Source organism: Ambystoma mexicanum, chromosome 4p, assembly GCF_040938575.1.
Source record: "Ambystoma mexicanum isolate Mex_15411 chromosome 4p, UKY_AmexF1_1, whole genome shotgun sequence".
Lineage (NCBI taxonomy): Eukaryota > Metazoa > Chordata > Amphibia > Caudata > Ambystomatidae > Ambystoma > Ambystoma mexicanum.
In genome coordinates this window covers 1078935998-1078960789 of record NC_090927.1, presented here as the reverse complement: position 1 = coordinate 1078960789, position 24792 = coordinate 1078935998, and positions in this window count along the sequence as shown.

Here is a 24792-nt window from a genome sequence, read left to right as displayed (position 1 = left end):
GGGTGTTCCCAAGGCCAGAGTGCAGAAAACAAAGGCACAACTGTTAGTAGGAATGCAGGTATTGAAGGGGCATTAACTGTTGGCTGATCGCGCAGGGCAATGCATACCTATTTTCAATTAAAAAAAAAAAAAACACATTTTTTAAATGCCCAGGAGGTTCCAGACATTGGATTAGAACTCTGGTCCCCAGCATCACAAGACCAAGCGCTTAGCAGTTGAGCCACTGATGGCTGTGCTCATGAGAGCTGCTTTTGGGCGTATATATCTTTCTTCTGCACGCCCCTGTGAGCATACCCATTTGCATTGTGAAATATGTTCACTGGAGAAAATGAGGATAGAACATCTGGCTCCCCGCTCCCCGCTCCCCGCTCCACCAAATACCAGCTAACTGCAGTGGCCTAGAGGTTAAGTGCTTGCCTTACAGCGCTGGGGGCCTGGGTTCGAGTCCTGCTTTCGGCACATAAACGCAATAGTGGGTGCCCACTCTCCTTCTAAAAGGTTCAGTGGGTATGAAAAGAGTTCCTTGGTAAAGGGAGAGTGGAAGAAAGCGAGAGGTGGGACTGAGGAAGTGCAGGGTAAAGGAGGAGGCGGGGCAGGCTAAAAGGGGAGGTAGGGCTGATTGAATGAGTCCCTGTGGAGAGAAGATGGGGCTGGGTGAGTGGGGGTAGGTCTAGGGAGGGTGGCAGAGAGGTGGGACTGTGGAAGTGCAAGGTAAGGAGGAGGAGGGGGGGGTAGAACTGGATGAAAAAAAAAATGTCAGCCCATGCTCTGGTCCCTTTTTCCTTCTCAATGCACCCTTCCCCCCACATTAGGGCCCTCCTACACACCCCCCTCTATAATGCAGGGCCCTCCTCCACCATCACACTATCACTAGGGCCCCCCCTTTATCCTACATCCTAGGGCCCCCCCTTTATCCTACATCCCCAGGCCTACCTACCCCCACTCACTCAGCCCCACCTCCTCTCCACAAAGACCCGTTCATCCAGCCCTACCTCCCCCGCCTCCTCCTTCACCCTGCACTTCCACAGTCCCGCCTCTCTGCTTTCTTCCACCCTCTACCAGTGAACTCTTTTCATACCCACTGAACCTTCTGCTTTCTTCCACCCTCTACCAGTGAACTCTTTTCATACCCACTGAACCTTTTAGAAGGAGTGCTGGCACCCACTATTCTGTTTATGTGCCGAAAGCAGGATTCGAACCCAGACCCCCAGCGCTGTAACGCAAGCACTTAACCTCTAGGCCACTGCAGTAAGCTGGTATTTGGTGGAGCGGGGGGCCAGATGTTCTGTCCACATTTTCTTCAGTGAACATGTTTCACAATGCAAATGGGTATGCTCACAGGACCATGCAGAAGAATGATAAATACGCCCAAAAGGTGCTCTCAGAAAAACAGCCACCAGAGGCTCAAGCAGGTAAGTGCTTGGTCTTGGAATGCTGGGGGCCTGAGTTCTAATCCAATGTCTGGAATCTCTGGGCATGTTTTTTAAAAAAAATTGTAAAAAGTTTTTTTATTGAAAATGGGTATGCATTGCCGGCGCGATCAGCCAACAATTAATGCCCCTTCAATACCTGCATTCCTACTAACAGTTGTGCCTTTTTTTCCTGCACTCTGGCCTTCGTAACACCCATACAAAAGCTTGTCCCTCTGGCCCCAACAGACTGGAAAAAAAGCAGGGGTAAAAGTGTAATCTACAGGTCATGGTGTATTTGATAATTGCACTGGGACTCAAACAGGACACCTTCTCGAGGCGCTGTGAGGCGACCACCGGCCCCTGCATAGCAAGCCAACCTGTATCAGCATCTCACCAGCAGCTGAACGTGTCGCCTGCAGGTTACACATAGGAGGCTGCAGTAGGTCCATTAACCCATTGGGCTGTCGACCCTCCTTCCTCAGAGAGCAGGAAACTGAATTTCCATGTTGCCTTCCTTTGGCACATTAGATCTATCTTTCACCCCAATTCAGAGCATGTGTTGCTTCACGGAGAGCTGATAATCATTGTGAGTTGTGAGCCACTAAAAGCTAAGCAGGTCAGTTAAATCTTTGCCTTTGTCATTGAAGTGTATTGATATGTGCAGGTGAGTCTTCTGTCCTGTGCTACTGTTTGTTTTCTTATTGCTGCTTGGTCATGATTCTTAAATGTAAACACTCTGCTCTCAAAAGTGAAAGCTTTGAAAGACTATTGATATAACAAGCCTTTCCCACTCTTTGCCCTGGGGGTGAGAGGGCTGCTTTCTGCCTTTAACTTCCTCAATGTTGGGGTGTCTGGCTCCACCACTGACAACCAGGGGTAAATCCTGGAGGGAAACGGGCAGAGGTCTGCGCCCTGCGTCCTCCACGCGTCCCTAACGCTCCCAAACGCGACCACAGCCCTTACGGGCACAGCCCTATGTCCTATGCAGCCCCTCTGGTGCAGCCACCCACACAACTTAGGGTTAGGATCTGTGCTCTTCCATGTAGGCCTGGCCACCTAGGCCCCAGAAAGTGTCACAGCCTGTTTTTGAAACCTTAGTGATGGTGGCCTAGGTGAAGATGATCTTGGTGGAATATTGATGCCTTTTTCCTCCCAGAAGCCACCCCGGGAGCATATTAAAATGAAGGGGTGTGCCTGCTCAGCTGCCCTCTCTTTAACCTCTCTGCCTTAGTGACATTAGTTCTGGGCTCTCCAGGCGAATGTGTCCATCCGGGAGAGAGCTAGGAATAGGACGTCTCTTTCTGCAGGTACAGTGGGGAAGACTCAGAGAGCTGCATGCCTGAGACATCTTTCCTTGTCCCTCGCTCATTGTTGTGTTCCCTAACTTCTAACTCTCTGCCAGGCCAGGCCCTGTTTCTTTTACTGCCAACCCCCCTGACCCCTCGTCTTCGACCGACTTCCCGCTCTATTATGCCTTCTCCTTTTTTGCTCTCTTCTATGGCCCTTTGAAAAGGAATGCAGGCCGAGCTAAGCCTCATGAAGGAAATCTACCAACAAAAGATGCACTCTTCACTTATGGGTTGAGCTGTGAGACGAGTAAGAAGGGCCGAAGGGGTGATTGGGTTGTTCAGCTGGGAGGCACCAGAGGCGTAGCCAGTATTGCCTACCAAATGGGGGCCGAAGCTAATGTAGTTGGGCCCACTGCACTGACAAAAATATCTGTAAATGACCACACAGCGCTGCTGATTGGGTATTTGCAGAATTTGGGTGGGCCTTGCCCCTCAAGCCCTACCCTGCCTCTGCTCTCACCCCCAGGGCAAAGTGTGGGAAAGGCTCGCTGCAGCAAGAGTCTTTCAAATCTTTCACTTTTGAGAACAGAGTGTTTACATTTAAAAATCATGAACAAGCAGCAATAAGAAGGCATGCAGTAACCTAGGACAGGAGACTGCCCTGTGCATATCAATACACCCCAATGAGAAAGGCAAAGATTTAACTGACCTGCTTAGCTATTAGTGGCTCACACATCTCAATGATTATCATCTCTGCGTGAAGCAAAACATCCTCTGAATTGGGGTGAAAGACAGATCTAATGTGCCAAAGGAAGGCAACATTGAAATTCAGTTTCTTGCTCTCTGAGGAAGGAGGGTCGACAGCCCAATGGGTTAATGCACCTCCTGCAGCCTCCTATGTGTTGCCTGCAGGCGACACATTCAGTGCTGGTGAGATGCTGATACAGGTTGGCTTGCTATGCAGGGGCCGGTGGTCACCTCACAGCGACTCGACAAGGTGTCCTGTTTGAGTCCCAGTGCAAATATCGTATCAACCATGACCCTTAGATTACACTTTTTCCCCCTTGTATTTTCCCCTCAGTTGGGGCCAGAGAGACAAGCTTTTGTATGGGTGTTCCCAAGGCCAGAGTGCAGAAAACAAAGGCACAACTGTTAGTAGGAATGCAGGTATTGAAGGGGCATTAACTGTTGGCTGATCGCGCAGGGCAATGCATACCTATTTTCAATTAAAAAAAAAAAACACATTTTTTAAATGCCCAGGAGGTTCCAGACATTGGATTAGAACTCTGGTCCCCAGCATCACAAGACCAAGCGCTTAGCAGTTGAGCCACTGATGGCTGTGCTCATGAGAGCTGCTTTTGGGCGTATATATCTTTCTTCTGCACGCCCCTGTGAGCATACCCATTTGCATTGTGAAATATGTTCACTGGAGAAAATGAGGATAGAACATCTGGCTCCCCGCTCCCCGCTCCACCAAATACCAGCTAACTGCAGTGGCCTAGAGGTTAAGTGCTTGCCTTACAGCGCTGGGGGCCTGGGTTCGAGTCCTGCTTTCGGCACATAAACGCAATAGTGGGTGCCCACTCTCCTTCTAAAAGGTTCAGTGGGTATGAAAAGAGTTCCTTGGTAAAGGGAGAGTGGAAGAAAGTGAGAGGTGGGACTGAGGAAGTGCAGGGTAAAGGAGGAGGCGGGGCAGGCTAAAAGGGGAGGTAGGGCTGATTGAATGAGTCCCTGTGGAGAGAAGATGGGGCTGGGTGAGTGGGGGTAGGTCTAGGGAGGGTGGCAGAGAGGTGGGACCGTGGAAGTGCAGGGTAAGGAGGAGGAGGGGGAGGTAGAACTGGATGAAAAAAAAAATGTCAGCCCATGCTCTGGTCCCTTTTTCCTTCTCAATGCACCCTTCCCCCCACATTAGGGCCCTCCTACACACCCCCCTCTATAATGCAGGGCCCTCCTCCACCATCACACTATCACTAGGGCCCCCCCTTTATCCTACATCCTAGGGCCCCCCCTTTATCCTACATCCCCAGGCCTACCTACCCCCACTCACTCAGCCCCACCTCCTCTCCACAAAGACCCGTTCATCCAGCCCTACCTCCCCCGCCTCCTCCTTCACCCTGCACTTCCACAGTCCCGCCTCTCTGCTTTCTTCCACCCTCTACCAGTGAACTCTTTTCATACCCACTGAACCTTCTGCTTTCTTCCACCCTCTACCAGTGAACTCTTTTCATACCCACTGAACCTTTTAGAAGGAGTGCTGGCACCCACTATTCCGTTTATGTGCCAAAAGCAGGATTCGAACCCAGACCCCCAGCGCTGTAACGCAAGCACTTAACCTCTAGGCCACTGCAGTTAGCTGGTATTTGGTGGAGCGGGGGGCCAGATGTTCTGTCCACATTTTCTTCAGTGAACATGTTTCACAATGCAAATGGGTATGCTCACAGGACCATGCAGAAGAATGATAAATACGCCCAAAAGGTGCTCTCAGAAAAACAGCCACCAGAGGCTCAAGCAGGTAAGTGCTTGGTCTTGGAATGCTGGGGGCCTGAGTTCTAATCCAATGTCTGGAATCTCTGGGCATGTTTTTTAAAAAAAATTGTAAAAAGTTTTTTTATTGAAAATGGGTATGCATTGCCGGCGCGATCAGCCAACAATTAATGCCCCTTCAATACCTGCATTCCTACTAACAGTTGTGCCTTTTTTTCCTGCACTCTGGCCTTCGTAACACCCATACAAAAGCTTGTCCCTCTGGCCCCAACAGACTGGAAAAAAAGCAGGGGTAAAAGTGTAATCTACAGGTCATGGTGTATTTGATAATTGCACTGGGACTCAAACAGGACACCTTCTCGAGGCGCTGTGAGGCGACCACCGGCCCCTGCATAGCAAGCCAACCTGTATCAGCATCTCACCAGCAGCTGAACGTGTCGCCTGCAGGTTACACATAGGAGGCTGCAGTAGGTCCATTAACCCATTGGGCTGTCGACCCTCCTTCCTCAGAGAGCAGGAAACTGAATTTCCATGTTGCCTTCCTTTGGCACATTAGATCTATCTTTCACCCCAATTCAGAGCATGTGTTGCTTCACGGAGAGCTGATAATCATTGTGAGTTGTGAGCCACTAAAAGCTAAGCAGGTCAGTTAAATCTTTGCCTTTGTCATTGAAGTGTATTGATATGTGCAGGTGAGTCTTCTGTCCTGTGCTACTGTTTGTTTTCTTATTGCTGCTTGGTCATGATTCTTAAATGTAAACACTCTGCTCTCAAAAGTGAAAGCTTTGAAAGACTCTTGATATAACAAGCCTTTCCCACTCTTTGCCCTGGGGGTGAGAGGGCTGCTTTCTGCCTTTAACTTCCTCAATGTTGGGGTGTCTGGCTCCACCACTGACAACCAGGGGTAAATCCTGGAGGGAAACGGGCAGAGGTCTGCGCCCTGCGTCCTCCACGCGTCCCTAACGCTCCCAAACGCGACCACAGCCCTTACGGGCACAGCCCTATGTCCTATGCAGCCCCTCTGGTGCAGCCACCCACACAACTTAGGGTTAGGATCTGTGCTCTTCCATGTAGGCCTGGCCACCTAGGCCCCAGAAAGTGTCACAGCCTGTTTTTGAAACCTTAGTGATGGTGGCCTAGGTGAAGATGATCTTGGTGGAATATTGATGCCTTTTTCCTCCCAGAAGCCACCCTGGGAGCATATTAAAATGAAGGGGTGTGCCTGCTCAGCTGCCCTCTCTTTAACCTCTCTGCCTTAGTGACATTAGTTCTGGGCTCTCCAGGCGAATGTGTCCATCCGGGAGAGAGCTAGGAATAGGACGTCTCTTTCTGCAGGTACAGTGGGGAAGACTCAGAGAGCTGCATGCCTGAGACATCTTTCCTTGTCCCTCGCTCATTGTTGTGTTCCCTAACTTCTAACTCTCTGCCAGGCCAGGCCCTGTTTCTTTTACTGCCAACCCCCCTGACTCCTCGTCTTCGACCGACTTCCCGCTCTATTATGCCTTCTCCTTTTTTGCTCTCTTCTATGGCCCTTTGAAAAGGAATGCAGGCCGAGCTAAGCCTCATGAAGGAAATCTACCAACAAAAGATGCACTCTTCACTTATGGGTTGAGCTGTGAGACGAGTAAGAAGGGCCGAAGGGGTGATTGGGTTGTTCAGCTGGGAGGCACCAGAGGCGTAGCCAGTATTGCCTACCAAATGGGGGCCGAAGCTAATGTAGTTGGGCCCACTGCACTGACAAAAATATCTGTAAATGACCACACAGCGCTGCTGATTGGGTATTTGCAGAATTTGGGTGGGCCTTGCCCCTCAAGCCCTACCCTGCCTCTGCTCTCACCCCCAGGGCAAAGTGTGGGAAAGGCTCGCTGCAGCAAGAGTCTTTCAAATCTTTCACTTTTGAGAACAGAGTGTTTACATTTAAAAATCATGAACAAGCAGCAATAAGAAGGCATGCAGTAACCTAGGACAGGAGACTGCCCTGTGCATATCAATACACCCCAATGAGAAAGGCAAAGATTTAACTGACCTGCTTAGCTATTAGTGGCTCACACATCTCAATGATTATCATCTCTGCGTGAAGCAAAACATCCTCTGAATTGGGGTGAAAGACAGATCTAATGTGCCAAAGGAAGGCAACATTGAAATTCAGTTTCTTGCTCTCTGAGGAAGGAGGGTCGACAGCCCAATGGATTAATGCACCTCCTGCAGCCTCCTATGTGTTGCCTGCAGGCGACACATTCAGTGCTGGTGAGATGCTGATACAGGTTGGCTTGCTATGCAGGGGCCGGTGGTCACCTCACAGCGACTCGACAAGGTGTCCTGTTTGAGTCCCAGTGCAAATATCGTATCAACCATGACCCGTAGATTACACTTTTTCCCCCTTGTATTTTCCCCTCAGTTGGGGCCAGAGAGACAAGCTTTTGTATGGGTGTTCCCAAGGCCAGAGTGCAGAAAACAAAGGCACAACTGTTAGTAGGAATGCAGGTATTGAAGGGGCATTAACTGTTGGCTGATCGCGCAGGGCAATGCATACCTATTTTCAATTAAAAAAAAAAAAAACACATTTTTTAAATGCCCAGGAGGTTCCAGACATTGGATTAGAACTCTGGTCCCCAGCATCACAAGACCAAGCGCTTAGCAGTTGAGCCACTGATGGCTGTGCTCATGAGAGCTGCTTTTGGGCGTATATATCTTTCTTCTGCACGCCCCTGTGAGCATACCCATTTGCATTGTGAAATATGTTCACTGGAGAAAATGAGGATAGAACATCTGGCTCCCCGCTCCCCGCTCCCCGCTCCACCAAATACCAGCTAACTGCAGTGGCCTAGAGGTTAAGTGCTTGCCTTACAGCGCTGGGGGCCTGGGTTCGAGTCCTGCTTTCGGCACATAAACGCAATAGTGGGTGCCCACTCTCCTTCTAAAAGGTTCAGTGGGTATGAAAAGAGTTCCTTGGTAAAGGGAGAGTGGAAGAAAGCGAGAGGTGGGACTGAGGAAGTGCAGGGTAAAGGAGGAGGCGGGGCAGGCTAAAAGGGGAGGTAGGGCTGATTGAATGAGTCCCTGTGGAGAGAAGATGGGGCTGGGTGAGTGGGGGTAGGTCTAGGGAGGGTGGCAGAGAGGTGGGACTGTGGAAGTGCAAGGTAAGGAGGAGGAGGGGGGGGTAGAACTGGATGAAAAAAAAAATGTCAGCCCATGCTCTGGTCCCTTTTTCCTTCTCAATGCACCCTTCCCCCCACATTAGGGCCCTCCTACACACCCCCCTCTATAATGCAGGGCCCTCCTCCACCATCACACTATCACTAGGGCCCCCCCTTTATCCTACATCCTAGGGCCCCCCCTTTATCCTACATCCCCAGGCCTACCTACCCCCACTCACTCAGCCCCACCTCCTCTCCACAAAGACCCGTTCATCCAGCCCTACCTCCCCCGCCTCCTCCTTCACCCTGCACTTCCACAGTCCCGCCTCTCTGCTTTCTTCCACCCTCTACCAGTGAACTCTTTTCATACCCACTGAACCTTCTGCTTTCTTCCACCCTCTACCAGTGAACTCTTTTCATACCCACTGAACCTTTTAGAAGGAGTGCTGGCACCCACTATTCTGTTTATGTGCCGAAAGCAGGATTCGAACCCAGACCCCCAGCGCTGTAACGCAAGCACTTAACCTCTAGGCCACTGCAGTAAGCTGGTATTTGGTGGAGCGGGGGGCCAGATGTTCTGTCCACATTTTCTTCAGTGAACATGTTTCACAATGCAAATGGGTATGCTCACAGGACCATGCAGAAGAATGATAAATACGCCCAAAAGGTGCTCTCAGAAAAACAGCCACCAGAGGCTCAAGCAGGTAAGTGCTTGGTCTTGGAATGCTGGGGGCCTGAGTTCTAATCCAATGTCTGGAATCTCTGGGCATGTTTTTTAAAAAAAATTGTAAAAAGTTTTTTTATTGAAAATGGGTATGCATTGCCGGCGCGATCAGCCAACAATTAATGCCCCTTCAATACCTGCATTCCTACTAACAGTTGTGCCTTTTTTTCCTGCACTCTGGCCTTCGTAACACCCATACAAAAGCTTGTCCCTCTGGCCCCAACAGACTGGAAAAAAAGCAGGGGTAAAAGTGTAATCTACAGGTCATGGTGTATTTGATAATTGCACTGGGACTCAAACAGGACACCTTCTCGAGGCGCTGTGAGGCGACCACCGGCCCCTGCATAGCAAGCCAACCTGTATCAGCATCTCACCAGCAGCTGAACGTGTCGCCTGCAGGTTACACATAGGAGGCTGCAGTAGGTCCATTAACCCATTGGGCTGTCGACCCTCCTTCCTCAGAGAGCAGGAAACTGAATTTCCATGTTGCCTTCCTTTGGCACATTAGATCTATCTTTCACCCCAATTCAGAGCATGTGTTGCTTCACGGAGAGCTGATAATCATTGTGAGTTGTGAGCCACTAAAAGCTAAGCAGGTCAGTTAAATCTTTGCCTTTGTCATTGAAGTGTATTGATATGTGCAGGTGAGTCTTCTGTCCTGTGCTACTGTTTGTTTTCTTATTGCTGCTTGGTCATGATTCTTAAATGTAAACACTCTGCTCTCAAAAGTGAAAGCTTTGAAAGACTATTGATATAACAAGCCTTTCCCACTCTTTGCCCTGGGGGTGAGAGGGCTGCTTTCTGCCTTTAACTTCCTCAATGTTGGGGTGTCTGGCTCCACCACTGACAACCAGGGGTAAATCCTGGAGGGAAACGGGCAGAGGTCTGCGCCCTGCGTCCTCCACGCGTCCCTAACGCTCCCAAACGCGACCACAGCCCTTACGGGCACAGCCCTATGTCCTATGCAGCCCCTCTGGTGCAGCCACCCACACAACTTAGGGTTAGGATCTGTGCTCTTCCATGTAGGCCTGGCCACCTAGGCCCCAGAAAGTGTCACAGCCTGTTTTTGAAACCTTAGTGATGGTGGCCTAGGTGAAGATGATCTTGGTGGAATATTGATGCCTTTTTCCTCCCAGAAGCCACCCCGGGAGCATATTAAAATGAAGGGGTGTGCCTGCTCAGCTGCCCTCTCTTTAACCTCTCTGCCTTAGTGACATTAGTTCTGGGCTCTCCAGGCGAATGTGTCCATCCGGGAGAGAGCTAGGAATAGGACGTCTCTTTCTGCAGGTACAGTGGGGAAGACTCAGAGAGCTGCATGCCTGAGACATCTTTCCTTGTCCCTCGCTCATTGTTGTGTTCCCTAACTTCTAACTCTCTGCCAGGCCAGGCCCTGTTTCTTTTACTGCCAACCCCCCTGACCCCTCGTCTTCGACCGACTTCCCGCTCTATTATGCCTTCTCCTTTTTTGCTCTCTTCTATGGCCCTTTGAAAAGGAATGCAGGCCGAGCTAAGCCTCATGAAGGAAATCTACCAACAAAAGATGCACTCTTCACTTATGGGTTGAGCTGTGAGACGAGTAAGAAGGGCCGAAGGGGTGATTGGGTTGTTCAGCTGGGAGGCACCAGAGGCGTAGCCAGTATTGCCTACCAAATGGGGGCCGAAGCTAATGTAGTTGGGCCCACTGCACTGACAAAAATATCTGTAAATGACCACACAGCGCTGCTGATTGGGTATTTGCAGAATTTGGGTGGGCCTTGCCCCTCAAGCCCTACCCTGCCTCTGCTCTCACCCCCAGGGCAAAGTGTGGGAAAGGCTCGCTGCAGCAAGAGTCTTTCAAATCTTTCACTTTTGAGAACAGAGTGTTTACATTTAAAAATCATGAACAAGCAGCAATAAGAAGGCATGCAGTAACCTAGGACAGGAGACTGCCCTGTGCATATCAATACACCCCAATGAGAAAGGCAAAGATTTAACTGACCTGCTTAGCTATTAGTGGCTCACACATCTCAATGATTATCATCTCTGCGTGAAGCAAAACATCCTCTGAATTGGGGTGAAAGACAGATCTAATGTGCCAAAGGAAGGCAACATTGAAATTCAGTTTCTTGCTCTCTGAGGAAGGAGGGTCGACAGCCCAATGGGTTAATGCACCTCCTGCAGCCTCCTATGTGTTGCCTGCAGGCGACACATTCAGTGCTGGTGAGATGCTGATACAGGTTGGCTTGCTATGCAGGGGCCGGTGGTCACCTCACAGCGACTCGACAAGGTGTCCTGTTTGAGTCCCAGTGCAAATATCGTATCAACCATGACCCTTAGATTACACTTTTTCCCCCTTGTATTTTCCCCTCAGTTGGGGCCAGAGAGACAAGCTTTTGTATGGGTGTTCCCAAGGCCAGAGTGCAGAAAACAAAGGCACAACTGTTAGTAGGAATGCAGGTATTGAAGGGGCATTAACTGTTGGCTGATCGCGCAGGGCAATGCATACCTATTTTCAATTAAAAAAAAAAAACACATTTTTTAAATGCCCAGGAGGTTCCAGACATTGGATTAGAACTCTGGTCCCCAGCATCACAAGACCAAGCGCTTAGCAGTTGAGCCACTGATGGCTGTGCTCATGAGAGCTGCTTTTGGGCGTATATATCTTTCTTCTGCACGCCCCTGTGAGCATACCCATTTGCATTGTGAAATATGTTCACTGGAGAAAATGAGGATAGAACATCTGGCTCCCCGCTCCCCGCTCCACCAAATACCAGCTAACTGCAGTGGCCTAGAGGTTAAGTGCTTGCCTTACAGCGCTGGGGGCCTGGGTTCGAGTCCTGCTTTCGGCACATAAACGCAATAGTGGGTGCCCACTCTCCTTCTAAAAGGTTCAGTGGGTATGAAAAGAGTTCCTTGGTAAAGGGAGAGTGGAAGAAAGTGAGAGGTGGGACTGAGGAAGTGCAGGGTAAAGGAGGAGGCGGGGCAGGCTAAAAGGGGAGGTAGGGCTGATTGAATGAGTCCCTGTGGAGAGAAGATGGGGCTGGGTGAGTGGGGGTAGGTCTAGGGAGGGTGGCAGAGAGGTGGGACCGTGGAAGTACAGGGTAAGGAGGAGGAGGGGGAGGTAGAACTGGATGAAAAAAAAAATGTCAGCCCATGCTCTGGTCCCTTTTTCCTTCTCAATGCACCCTTCCCCCCACATTAGGGCCCTCCTACACACCCCCCTCTATAATGCAGGGCCCTCCTCCACCATCACACTATCACTAGGGCCCCCCCTTTATCCTACATCCTAGGGCCCCCCCTTTATCCTACATCCCCAGGCCTACCTACCCCCACTCACTCAGCCCCACCTCCTCTCCACAAAGACCCGTTCATCCAGCCCTACCTCCCCCACCTCCTCCTTCACCCTGCACTTCCACAGTCCCGCCTCTCTGCTTTCTTCCACCCTCTACCAGTGAACTCTTTTCATACCCACTGAACCTTCTGCTTTCTTCCACCCTCTACCAGTGAACTCTTTTCATACCCACTGAACCTTTTAGAAGGAGTGCTGGCACCCACTATTCCGTTTATGTGCCAAAAGCAGGATTCGAACCCAGACCCCCAGCGCTGTAACGCAAGCACTTAACCTCTAGGCCACTGCAGTTAGCTGGTATTTGGTGGAGCGGGGGGCCAGATGTTCTGTCCACATTTTCTTCAGTGAACATGTTTCACAATGCAAATGGGTATGCTCACAGGACCATGCAGAAGAATGATAAATACGCCCAAAAGGTGCTCTCAGAAAAACAGCCACCAGAGGCTCAAGCAGGTAAGTGCTTGGTCTTGGAATGCTGGGGGCCTGAGTTCTAATCCAATGTCTGGAATCTCTGGGCATGTTTTTTAAAAAAAATTGTAAAAAGTTTTTTTATTGAAAATGGGTATGCATTGCCGGCGCGATCAGCCAACAATTAATGCCCCTTCAATACCTGCATTCCTACTAACAGTTGTGCCTTTTTTTCCTGCACTCTGGCCTTCGTAACACCCATACAAAAGCTTGTCCCTCTGGCCCCAACAGACTGGAAAAAAAGCAGGGGTAAAAGTGTAATCTACAGGTCATGGTGTATTTGATAATTGCACTGGGACTCAAACAGGACACCTTCTCGAGGCGCTGTGAGGCGACCACCGGCCCCTGCATAGCAAGCCAACCTGTATCAGCATCTCACCAGCAGCTGAACGTGTCGCCTGCAGGTTACACATAGGAGGCTGCAGTAGGTCCATTAACCCATTGGGCTGTCGACCCTCCTTCCTCAGAGAGCAGGAAACTGAATTTCCATGTTGCCTTCCTTTGGCACATTAGATCTATCTTTCACCCCAATTCAGAGCATGTGTTGCTTCACGGAGAGCTGATAATCATTGTGAGTTGTGAGCCACTAAAAGCTAAGCAGGTCAGTTAAATCTTTGCCTTTGTCATTGAAGTGTATTGATATGTGCAGGTGAGTCTTCTGTCCTGTGCTACTGTTTGTTTTCTTATTGCTGCTTGGTCATGATTCTTAAATGTAAACACTCTGCTCTCAAAAGTGAAAGCTTTGAAAGACTCTTGATATAACAAGCCTTTCCCACTCTTTGCCCTGGGGGTGAGAGGGCTGCTTTCTGCCTTTAACTTCCTCAATGTTGGGGTGTCTGGCTCCACCACTGACAACCAGGGGTAAATCCTGGAGGGAAACGGGCAGAGGTCTGCGCCCTGCGTCCTCCACGCGTCCCTAACGCTCCCAAACGCGACCACAGCCCTTACGGGCACAGCCCTATGTCCTATGCAGCCCCTCTGGTGCAGCCACCCACACAACTTAGGGTTAGGATCTGTGCTCTTCCATGTAGGCCTGGCCACCTAGGCCCCAGAAAGTGTCACAGCCTGTTTTTGAAACCTTAGTGATGGTGGCCTAGGTGAAGATGATCTTGGTGGAATATTGATGCCTTTTTCCTCCCAGAAGCCACCCCGGGAGCATATTAAAATGAAGGGGTGTGCCTGCTCAGCTGCCCTCTCTTTAACCTCTCTGCCTTAGTGACATTAGTTCTGGGCTCTCCAGGCGAATGTGTCCATCCGGGAGAGAGCTAGGAATAGGACGTCTCTTTCTGCAGGTACAGTGGGGAAGACTCAGAGAGCTGCATGCCTGAGACATCTTTCCTTGTCCCTCGCTCATTGTTGTGTTCCCTAACTTCTAACTCTCTGCCAGGCCAGGCCCTGTTTCTTTTACTGCCAACCCCCCTGACTCCTCGTCTTCGACCGACTTCCCGCTCTATTATGCCTTCTCCTTTTTTGCTCTCTTCTATGGCCCTTTGAAAAGGAATGCAGGCCGAGCTAAGCCTCATGAAGGAAATCTACCAACAAAAGATGCACTCTTCACTTATGGGTTGAGCTGTGAGACGAGTAAGAAGGGCCGAAGGGGTGATTGGGTTGTTCAGCTGGGAGGCACCAGAGGCGTAGCCAGTATTGCCTACCAAATGGGGGCCGAAGCTAATGTAGTTGGGCCCACTGCACTGACAAAAATATCTGTAAATGACCACACAGCGCTGCTGATTGGGTATTTGCAGAATTTGGGTGGGCCTTGCCCCTCAAGCCCTACCCTGCCTCTGCTCTCACCCCCAGGGCAAAGTGTGGGAAAGGCTCGCTGCAGCAAGAGTCTTTCAAATCTTTCACTTTTGAGAACAGAGTGTTTACATTTAAAAATCATGAACAAGCAGCAATAAGAAGGCATGCAGTAACCTAGGACAGGAGACTGCCCTGTGCATATCAATACACCCCAATGAGAAAGGCAAAGATTTAACTGACCTGCTTAGCTATTAGTGGCTCACACATCTCAATGATTATCATCTCTGCGTGAAGCAAAACATCCTCTGAATTGGGGTGAAAGACAGATCTAATGTGCCAAAGGAAGGCAACATTGAAATTCAGTTTCTTGCTCTCTGAGGAAGGAGGGTCGACAGCCCAATGGGTTAATGCACCTCCTGCAGCCTCCTATGTGTTGCCTGCAGGCGACACATTCAGTGCTGGTGAGATGCTGATACAGGTTGGCTTTCTATGCAGGGGCCGGTGGTCACCTCACAGCGACTCGACAAGGTGTCCTGTTTGAGTCCCAGTGCAAATATCGTATCAACCATGACCCGTAGATTACACTTTTTCCCCCTTGTATTTTCCCCTCAGTTGGGGCCAGAGAGACAAGCTTTTGTATGGGTGTTCCCAAGGCCAGAGTGCAGAAAACAAAGGCACAACTGTTAGTAGGAATGCAGGTATTGAAGGGGCATTAACTGTTGGCTGATCGCGCAGGGCAATGCATACCTATTTTCAATTAAAAAAAAAAAAACACATTTTTTAAATGCCCAGGAGGTTCCAGACATTGGATTAGAACTCTGGTCCCCAGCATCACAAGACCAAGCGCTTAGCAGTTGAGCCACTGATGGCTGTGCTCATGAGAGCTGCTTTTGGGCGTATATATCTTTCTTCTGCACGCCCCTGTGAGCATACCCATTTGCATTGTGAAATATGTTCACTGGAGAAAATGAGGATAGAACATCTGGCTCCCCGCTCCCCGCTCCCCGCTCCACCAAATACCAGCTAACTGCAGTGGCCTAGAGGTTAAGTGCTTGCCTTACAGCGCTGGGGGCCTGGGTTCGAGTCCTGCTTTCGGCACATAAACGCAATAGTGGGTGCCCACTCTCCTTCTAAAAGGTTCAGTGGGTATGAAAAGAGTTCCTTGGTAAAGGGAGAGTGGAAGAAAGCGAGAGGTGGGACTGAGGAAGTGCAGGGTAAAGGAGGAGGCGGGGCAGGCTAAAAGGGGAGGTAGGGCTGATTGAATGAGTCCCTGTGGAGAGAAGATGGGGCTGGGTGAGTGGGGGTAGGTCTAGGGAGGGTGGCAGAGAGGTGGGACTGTGGAAGTGCAAGGTAAGGAGGAGGAGGGGGGGGTAGAACTGGATGAAAAAAAAAATGTCAGCCCATGCTCTGGTCCCTTTTTCCTTCTCAATGCACCCTTCCCCCCACATTAGGGCCCTCCTACACACCCCCCTCTATAATGCAGGGCCCTCCTCCACCATCACACTATCACTAGGGCCCCCCCTTTATCCTACATCCTAGGGCCCCCCCTTTATCCTACATCCCCAGGCCTACCTACCCCCACTCACTCAGCCCCACCTCCTCTCCACAAAGACCCGTTCATCCAGCCCTACCTCCCCCGCCTCCTCCTTCACCCTGCACTTCCACAGTCCCGCCTCTCTGCTTTCTTCCACCCTCTACCAGTGAACTCTTTTCATACCCACTGAACCTTCTGCTTTCTTCCACCCTCTACCAGTGAACTCTTTTCATACCCACTGAACCTTTTAGAAGGAGTGCTGGCACCCACTATTCCGTTTATGTGCCGAAAGCAGGATTCGAACCCAGACCCCCAGCGCTGTAACGCAAGCACTTAACCTCTAGGCCACTGCAGTAAGCTGGTATTTGGTGGAGCGGGGGGCCAGATGTTCTGTCCACATTTTCTTCAGTGAACATGTTTCACAATGCAAATGGGTATGCTCACAGGACCATGCAGAAGAATGATAAATACGCCCAAAAGGTGCTCTCAGAAAAACAGCCACCAGAGGCTCAAGCAGGTAAGTGCTTGGTCTTGGAATGCTGGGGGCCTGAGTTCTAATCCAATGTCTGGAATCTCTGGGCATGTTTTTTAAAAAAAATTGTAAAAAGTTTTTTTATTGAAAATGGGTATGCATTGCCGGCGCGATCAGCCAACAATTAATGCCCCTTCAATACCTGCATTCCTACTAACAGTTGTGCCTTTTTTTCCTGCACTCTGGCCTTCGTAACACCCATACAAAAGCTTGTCCCTCTGGCCCCAACAGACTGGAAAAAAAGCAGGGGTAAAAGTGTAATCTACAGGTCATGGTGTATTTGATAATTGCACTGGGACTCAAACAGGACACCTTCTCGAGGCGCTGTGAGGCGACCACCGGCCCCTGCATAGCAAGCCAACCTGTATCAGCATCTCACCAGCAGCTGAACGTGTCGCCTGCAGGTTACACATAGGAGGCTGCAGTAGGTCCATTAACCCATTGGGCTGTCGACCCTCCTTCCTCAGAGAGCAGGAAACTGAATTTCCATGTTGCCTTCCTTTGGCACATTAGATCTATCTTTCACCCCAATTCAGAGCATGTGTTGCTTCACGGAGAGCTGATAATCATTGTGAGTTGTGAGCCACTAAAAGCTAAGCAGGTCAGTTAAATCTTTGCCTTTGTCATTGAAGTGTATTGATATGTGCAGGTGAGTCTTCTGTCCTGTGCTACTGTTTGTTTTCTTATTGCTGCTTGGTCATGATTCTTAAATGTAAACACTCTGCTCTCAAAAGTGAAAGCTTTGAAAGACTATTGATATAACAAGCCTTTCCCACTCTTTGCCCTGGGGGTGAGAGGGCTGCTTTCTGCCTTTAACTTCCTCAATGTTGGGGTGTCTGGCTCCACCACTGACAACCAGGGGTAAATCCTGGAGGGAAACGGGCAGAGGTCTGCGCCCTGCGTCCTCCACGCGTCCCTAACGCTCCCAAACGCGACCACAGCCCTTACGGGCACAGCCCTATGTCCTATGCAGCCCCTCTGGTGCAGCCACCCACACAACTTAGGGTTAGGATCTGTGCTCTTCCATGTAGGCCTGGCCACCTAGGCCCCAGAAAGTGTCACAGCCTGTTTTTGAAACCTTAGTGATGGTGGCCTAGGTGAAGATGATCTTGGTGGAATATTGATGCCTTTTTCCTCCCAGAAGCCACCCCGGGAGCATATTAAAATGAAGGGGTGTGCCTGCTCAGCTGCCCTCTCTTTAACCTCTCTGCCTTAGTGACATTAGTTCTGGGCTCTCCAGGCGAATGTGTCCATCCGGGAGAGAGCTAGGAATAGGACGTCTCTTTCTGCAGGTACAGTGGGGAAGACTCAGAGAGCTGCATGCCTGAGACATCTTTCCTTGTCCCTCGCTCATTGTTGTGTTCCCTAACTTCTAACTCTCTGCCAGGCCAGGCCCTGTTTCTTTTACTGCCAACCCCCCTGACCCCTCGTCTTCGACCGACTTCCCGCTCTATTATGCCTTCTCCTTTTTTGCTCTCTTCTATGGCCCTTTGAAAAGGAATGCAGGCCGAGCTAAGCCTCATGAAGGAAATCTACCAACAAAAGATGCACTCTTCACTTATGGGTTGAGCTGTGAGACGAGTAAGAAGGGCCGAAGGGGTGATTGGGTTGTTCAGCTGGGAGGCACCAGAGGCGTAGCCAGTATTGCCTACCAAATGGGGGCCGAAGCTAATGTAGTTGGGCCCACTGCACTGACAAAAATATCTGTAAATGACCACACAGCGCTGCTGATTGGGTATTTGCAGAATTTGGGTGGGCCTTGCCCCTCAAGCCCTACCCTGCCTCTGCTCTCACCCCCAGGGCAAAGTGTGGGAAAGGCTCGCTGCAGCAAGAGTCTTTCAAATCTTTCACTTTTGAGAACAGAGTGTTTACATTTAAAAATCATGAACAAGCAGCAATAAGAAGGCATGCAGTAACCTAGGACAGGAGACTGCCCTGTGCATATCAATACACCCCAATGAGAAAGGCAAAGATTTAACTGACCTGCTTAGCTATTAGTGGCTCACACATCTCAATGATTATCATCTCTGCGTGAAGCAAAACATCCTCTGAATTGGGGTGAAAGACAGATCTAATGTGCCAAAGGAAGGCAACATTGAAATTCAGTTTCTTGCTCTCTGAGGAAGGAGGGTCGACAGCCCAATGGGTTAATGCACCTCCTGCAGCCTCCTATGTGTTGCCTGCAGGCGACACATTCAGTGCTGGTGAGATGCTGATACAGGTTGGCTTGCTATGCAGGGGCCGGTGGTCACCTCACAGCGACTCGACAAGGTGTCCTGTTTGAGTCCCAGTGCAAATATCGTATCAACCATGACCCGTAGATTACACTTTTTCCCCCTTGTATTTTCCCCTCAGTTGGGGCCAGAGAGACAAGCTTTTGTATGGGTGTTCCCAAGGCCAGAGTGCAGAAAACAAAGGCACAACTGTTAGTAGGAATGCAGGTATTGAAGGGGCATTAACTGTTGGCTGATCGCGCAGGGCAATGCATACCTATTTTCAATTAAAAAAAAAAAAAACACATTTTTTAAATGCCCAGGAGGTTCCAGACATTGGATTAGAACTCTGGTCCCCAGCATCACAAGACCAAGCGCTTAGCAGTTGAGCCACTGATGGCTGTGCTCATGAGAGCTGCTTTTGGGCGTATATATCTTTCTTCTGCACGCCCCTGTGAGCATACCCATTTGCATTGTGAAATATGTTCACTGGAGAAAATGAGGATAGAACATCTGGCTCCCCGCTCCCCGCTCCACCAAATACCAGCTAACTGCAGTGGCCTAGAGGTTAAGTGCTTGCCTTACAGCGCTGGGGGCCTGGGTTCGAGTCCTGCTTTCGGCACATAAACGCAATAGTGGGTGCCCACTCTCCTTCTAAAAGGTTCAGTGGGTATGAAAAGAGTTCCTTGGTAAAGGGAGAGTGGAAGAAAGCGAGAGGTGGGACTGAGGAAGTGCAGGGTAAAGGAGGAGGCGGGGCAGGCTAAAAGGGGAGGTAGGGCTGATTGAATGAGTCCCTGTGGAGAGAAGATGGGGCTGGGTGAGTGGGGGTAGGTCTAGGGAGGGTGGCAGAGAGGTGGGACCGTGGAAGTGCAGGGTAAGGAGGAGGAGGGGGAGGTAGAACTGGATGAAAAAAAAAATGTCAGCCCATGCTCTGGTCCCTTTTTCCTTCTCAATGCACCCTTCCCCCCACATTAGGGCCCTCCTACACACCCCCCTCTATAATGCAGGGCCCTCCTCCACCATCACACTATCACTAGGGCCCCCCCTTTATCCTACATCCTAGGGCCCCCCCTTTATCCTACATCCCCAGGCCTACCTACCCCCACTCACTCAGCCCCACCTCCTCTCCACAAAGACCCGTTCATCCAGCCCTACCTCCCCCACCTCCTCCTTCACCCTGCACTTCCACAGTCCCGCCTCTCTGCTTTCTTCCACCCTCTACCAGTGAACTCTTTTCATACCCACTGAACCTTCTGCTTTCTTCCACCCTCTACCAGTGAACTCTTTTCATACCCACTGAACCTTTTAGAAGGAGTGCTGGCACCCACTATTCCGTTTATGTGCCAAAAGCAGGATTCGAACCCAGACCCCCAGCGCTGTAACGCAAGCACTTAACCTCTAGGCCACTGCAGTTAGCTGGTATTTGGTGGAGCGGGGGGCCAGATGTTCTGTCCACATTTTCTTCAGTGAACATGTTTCACAATGCAAATGGGTATGCTCACAGGACCATGCAGAAGAATGATAAATACGCCCAAAAGGTGCTCTCAGAAAAACAGCCACCAGAGGCTCAAGCAGGTAAGTGCTTGGTCTTGGAATGCTGGGGGCCTGAGTTCTAATCCAATGTCTGGAATCTCTGGGCATGTTTTTTAAAAAAAATTGTAAAAAGTTTTTTTATTGAAAATGGGTATGCATTGCCGGCGCGATCAGCCAACAATTAATGCCCCTTCAATACCTGCATTCCTACTAACAGTTGTGCCTTTTTTTCCTGCACTCTGGCCTTCGTAACACCCATACAAAAGCTTGTCCCTCTGGCCCCAACAGACTGGAAAAAAAGCAGGGGTAAAAGTGTAATCTACAGGTCATGGTGTATTTGATAATTGCACTGGGACTCAAACAGGACACCTTCTCGAGGCGCTGTGAGGTGACCACCGGCCCCTGCATAGCAAGCCAACCTGTATCAGCATCTCACCAGCAGCTGAACGTGTCGCCTGCAGGTTACACATAGGAGGCTGCAGTAGGTCCATTAACCCATTGGGCTGTCGACCCTCCTTCCTCAGAGAGCAGGAAACTGAATTTCCATGTTGCCTTCCTTTGGCACATTAGATCTATCTTTCACCCCAATTCAGAGCATGTGTTGCTTCACGGAGAGCTGATAATCATTGTGAGTTGTGAGCCACTAAAAGCTAAGCAGGTCAGTTAAATCTTTGCCTTTGTCATTGAAGTGTATTGATATGTGCAGGTGAGTCTTCTGTCCTGTGCTACTGTTTGTTTTCTTATTGCTGCTTGGTCATGATTCTTAAATGTAAACACTCTGCTCTCAAAAGTGAAAGCTTTGAAAGACTCTTGATATAACAAGCCTTTCCCACTCTTTGCCCTGGGGGTGAGAGGGCTGCTTTCTGCCTTTAACTTCCTCAATGTTGGGGTGTCTGGCTCCACCACTGACAACCAGGGGTAAATCCTGGAGGGAAACGGGCAGAGGTCTGCGCCCTGCGTCCTCCACGCGTCCCTAACGCTCCCAAACGCGACCACAGCCCTTACGGGCACAGCCCTATGTCCTATGCAGCCCCTCTGGTGCAGCCACCCACACAACTTAGGGTTAGGATCTGTGCTCTTCCATGTAGGCCTGGCCACCTAGGCCCCAGAAAGTGTCACAGCCTGTTTTTGAAACCTTAGTGATGGTGGCCTAGGTGAAGATGATCTTGGTGGAATATTGATGCCTTTTTCCTCCCAGAAGCCACCCCGGGAGCATATTAAAATGAAGGGGTGTGCCTGCTCAGCTGCCCTCTCTTTAACCTCTCTGCCTTAGTGACATTAGTTCTGGGCTCTCCAGGCGAATGTGTCCATCCGGGAGAGAGCTAGGAATAGGACGTCTCTTTCTGCAGGTACAGTGGGGAAGACTCAGAGAGCTGCATGCCTGAGACATCTTTCCTTGTCCCTCGCTCATTGTTGTGTTCCCTAACTTCTAACTCTCTGCCAGGCCAGGCCCTGTTTCTTTTACTGCCAACCCCCCTGACCCCTCGTCTTCGACCGACTTCCCGCTCTATTATGCCTTCTCCTTTTTTGCTCTCTTCTATGGCCCTTTGAAAAGGAATGCAGGCCGAGCTAAGCCTCATGAAGGAAATCTACCAACAAAAGATGCACTCTTCACTTATGGGTTGAGCTGTGAGACGAGTAAGAAGGGCCGAAGGGGTGATTGGGTTGTTCAGCTGGGAGGCACCAGAGGCGTAGCCAGTATTGCCTACCAAATGGGGGCCGAAGCTAATGTAGTTGGGCCCACTGCACTGACAAAAATATCTGTAAATGACCACACAGCGCTGCTGATTGGGTATTTGCAGAATTTGGGTGGGCCTTGCCCCTCAAGCCCTACCCTGCCTCTGCTCTCACCCCCAGGGCAAAGTGTGGGAAAGGCTCGCTGCAGCAAGAGTCTTTCAAATCTTTCACTTTTGAGAACAGAGTGTTTACATTTAAAAATCATGAACAAGCAGCAATAAGAAGGCATGCAGTAACCTAGGACAGGAGACTGCCCTGTGCATATCAATACACCCCAATGAGAAAGGCAAAGATTTAACTGACCTGCTTAGCTATTAGTGGCTCACACATCTCAATGATTATCATCTCTGCGTGAAGCAAAACATCCTCTGAATTGGGGTGAAAGACAGATCTAATGTGCCAAAGGAAGGCAACATTGAAATTCAGTTTCTTGCTCTCTGAGGAAGGAGGGTCGACAGCCCAATGGGTTAATGCACCTCCTGCAGCCTCCTATGTGTTGCCTGCAGGCGACACATTCAGTGCTGGTGAGATGCTGATACAGGTTGGCTTGCTATGCAGGGGCCGGTGGTCACCTCACAGCGACTCGACAAGGTGTCCTGTTTGAGTCCCAGTGCAAATATCGTATCAACCATGACCCGTAGATTACACTTTTTCCCCCTTGTATTTTCCCCTCAGTTGGGGCCAGAGAGACAAGCTTTTGTATGGGTGTTCCCAAGGCCAGAGTGCAGAAAACAAAGGCACAACTGTTAGTAGGAATGCAGGTATTGAAGGGGCATTAACTGTTGGCTGATCGCGCAGGGCAATGCATACCTATTTTCAATTAAAAAAAAAAAACACGTTTTTTAAATGCCCAGGAGGTTCCAGACATTGGATTAGAACTCTGGTCCCCAGCATCACAAGACCAAGCGCTTAGCAGTTGAGCCACTGATGGCTGTGCTCATGAGAGCTGCTTTTGGGCGTATATATCTTTCTTCTGCACGCCCCTGTGAGCATACCCATTTGCATTGTGAAATATGTTCACTGGAGAAAATGAGGATAGAACATCTGGCTCCCCGCTCCCCGCTCCCCGCTCCACCAAATACCAGCTAACTGCAGTGGCCTAGAGGTTAAGTGCTTGCCTTACAGCGCTGGGGGCCTGGGTTCGAGTCCTGCTTTCGGCACATAAACGCAATAGTGGGTGCCCACTCTCCTTCTAAAAGGTTCAGTGGGTATGAAAAGAGTTCCTTGGTAAAGGGAGAGTGGAAGAAAGCGAGAGGTGGGACTGAGGAAGTGCAGGGTAAAGGAGGAGGCGGGGCAGGCTAAAAGGGGAGGTAGGGCTGATTGAATGAGTCCCTGTGGAGAGAAGATGGGGCTGGGTGAGTGGGGGTAGGTCTAGGGAGGGTGGCAGAGAGGTGGGACTGTGGAAGTGCAAGGTAAGGAGGAGGAGGGGGAGGTAGAACTGGATGAAAAAAAAAATGTCAGCCCATGCTCTGGTCCCTTTTTCCTTCTCAATGCACCCTTCCCCCCACATTAGGGCCCTCCTACACACCCCCCTCTATAATGCAGGGCCCTCCTCCACCATCACACTATCACTAGGGCCCCCCCTTTATCCTACATCCTAGGGCCCCCCCTTTATCCTACATCCCCAGGCCTACCTACCCCCACTCACTCAGCCCCACCTCCTCTCCACAAAGACCCGTTCATCCAGCCCTACCTCCCCCGCCTCCTCCTTCACCCTGCACTTCCACAGTCCCGCCTCTCTGCTTTCTTCCACCCTCTACCAGTGAACTCTTTTCATACCCACTGAACCTTCTGCTTTCTTCCACCCTCTACCAGTGAACTCTTTTCATACCCACTGAACCTTTTAGAAGGAGTGCTGGCACCCACTATTCCGTTTATGTGCCGAAAGCAGGATTCGAACCCAGACCCCCAGCGCTGTAACGCAAGCACTTAACCTCTAGGCCACTGCAGTTAGCTGGTATTTGGTGGAGCGGGGGGCCAGATGTTCTGTCCACATTTTCTTCAGTGAACATGTTTCACAATGCAAATGGGTATGCTCACAGGACCATGCAGAAGAATGATAAATACGCCCAAAAGGTGCTCTCAGAAAAACAGCCACCAGAGGCTCAAGCAGGTAAGTGCTTGGTCTTGGAATGCTGGGGGCCTGAGTTCTAATCCAATGTCTGGAATCTCTGGGCATGTTTTTTAAAAAAAATTGTAAAAAGTTTTTTTATTGAAAATGGGTATGCATTGCCGGCGCGATCAGCCAACAATTAATGCCCCTTCAATACCTGCATTCCTACTAACAGTTGTGCCTTTTTTTCCTGCACTCTGGCCTTCGTAACACCCATACAAAAGCTTGTCCCTCTGGCCCCAACAGACTGGAAAAAAAGCAGGGGTAAAAGTGTAATCTACAGGTCATGGTGTATTTGATAATTGCACTGGGACTCAAACAGGACACCTTCTCGAGGCGCTGTGAGGCGACCACCGGCCCCTGCATAGCAAGCCAACCTGTATCAGCATCTCACCAGCAGCTGAACGTGTCGCCTGCAGGTTACACATAGGAGGCTGCAGTAGGTCCATTAACCCATTGGGCTGTCGACCCTCCTTCCTCAGAGAGCAGGAAACTGAATTTCCATGTTGCCTTCCTTTGGCACATTAGATCTATCTTTCACCCCAATT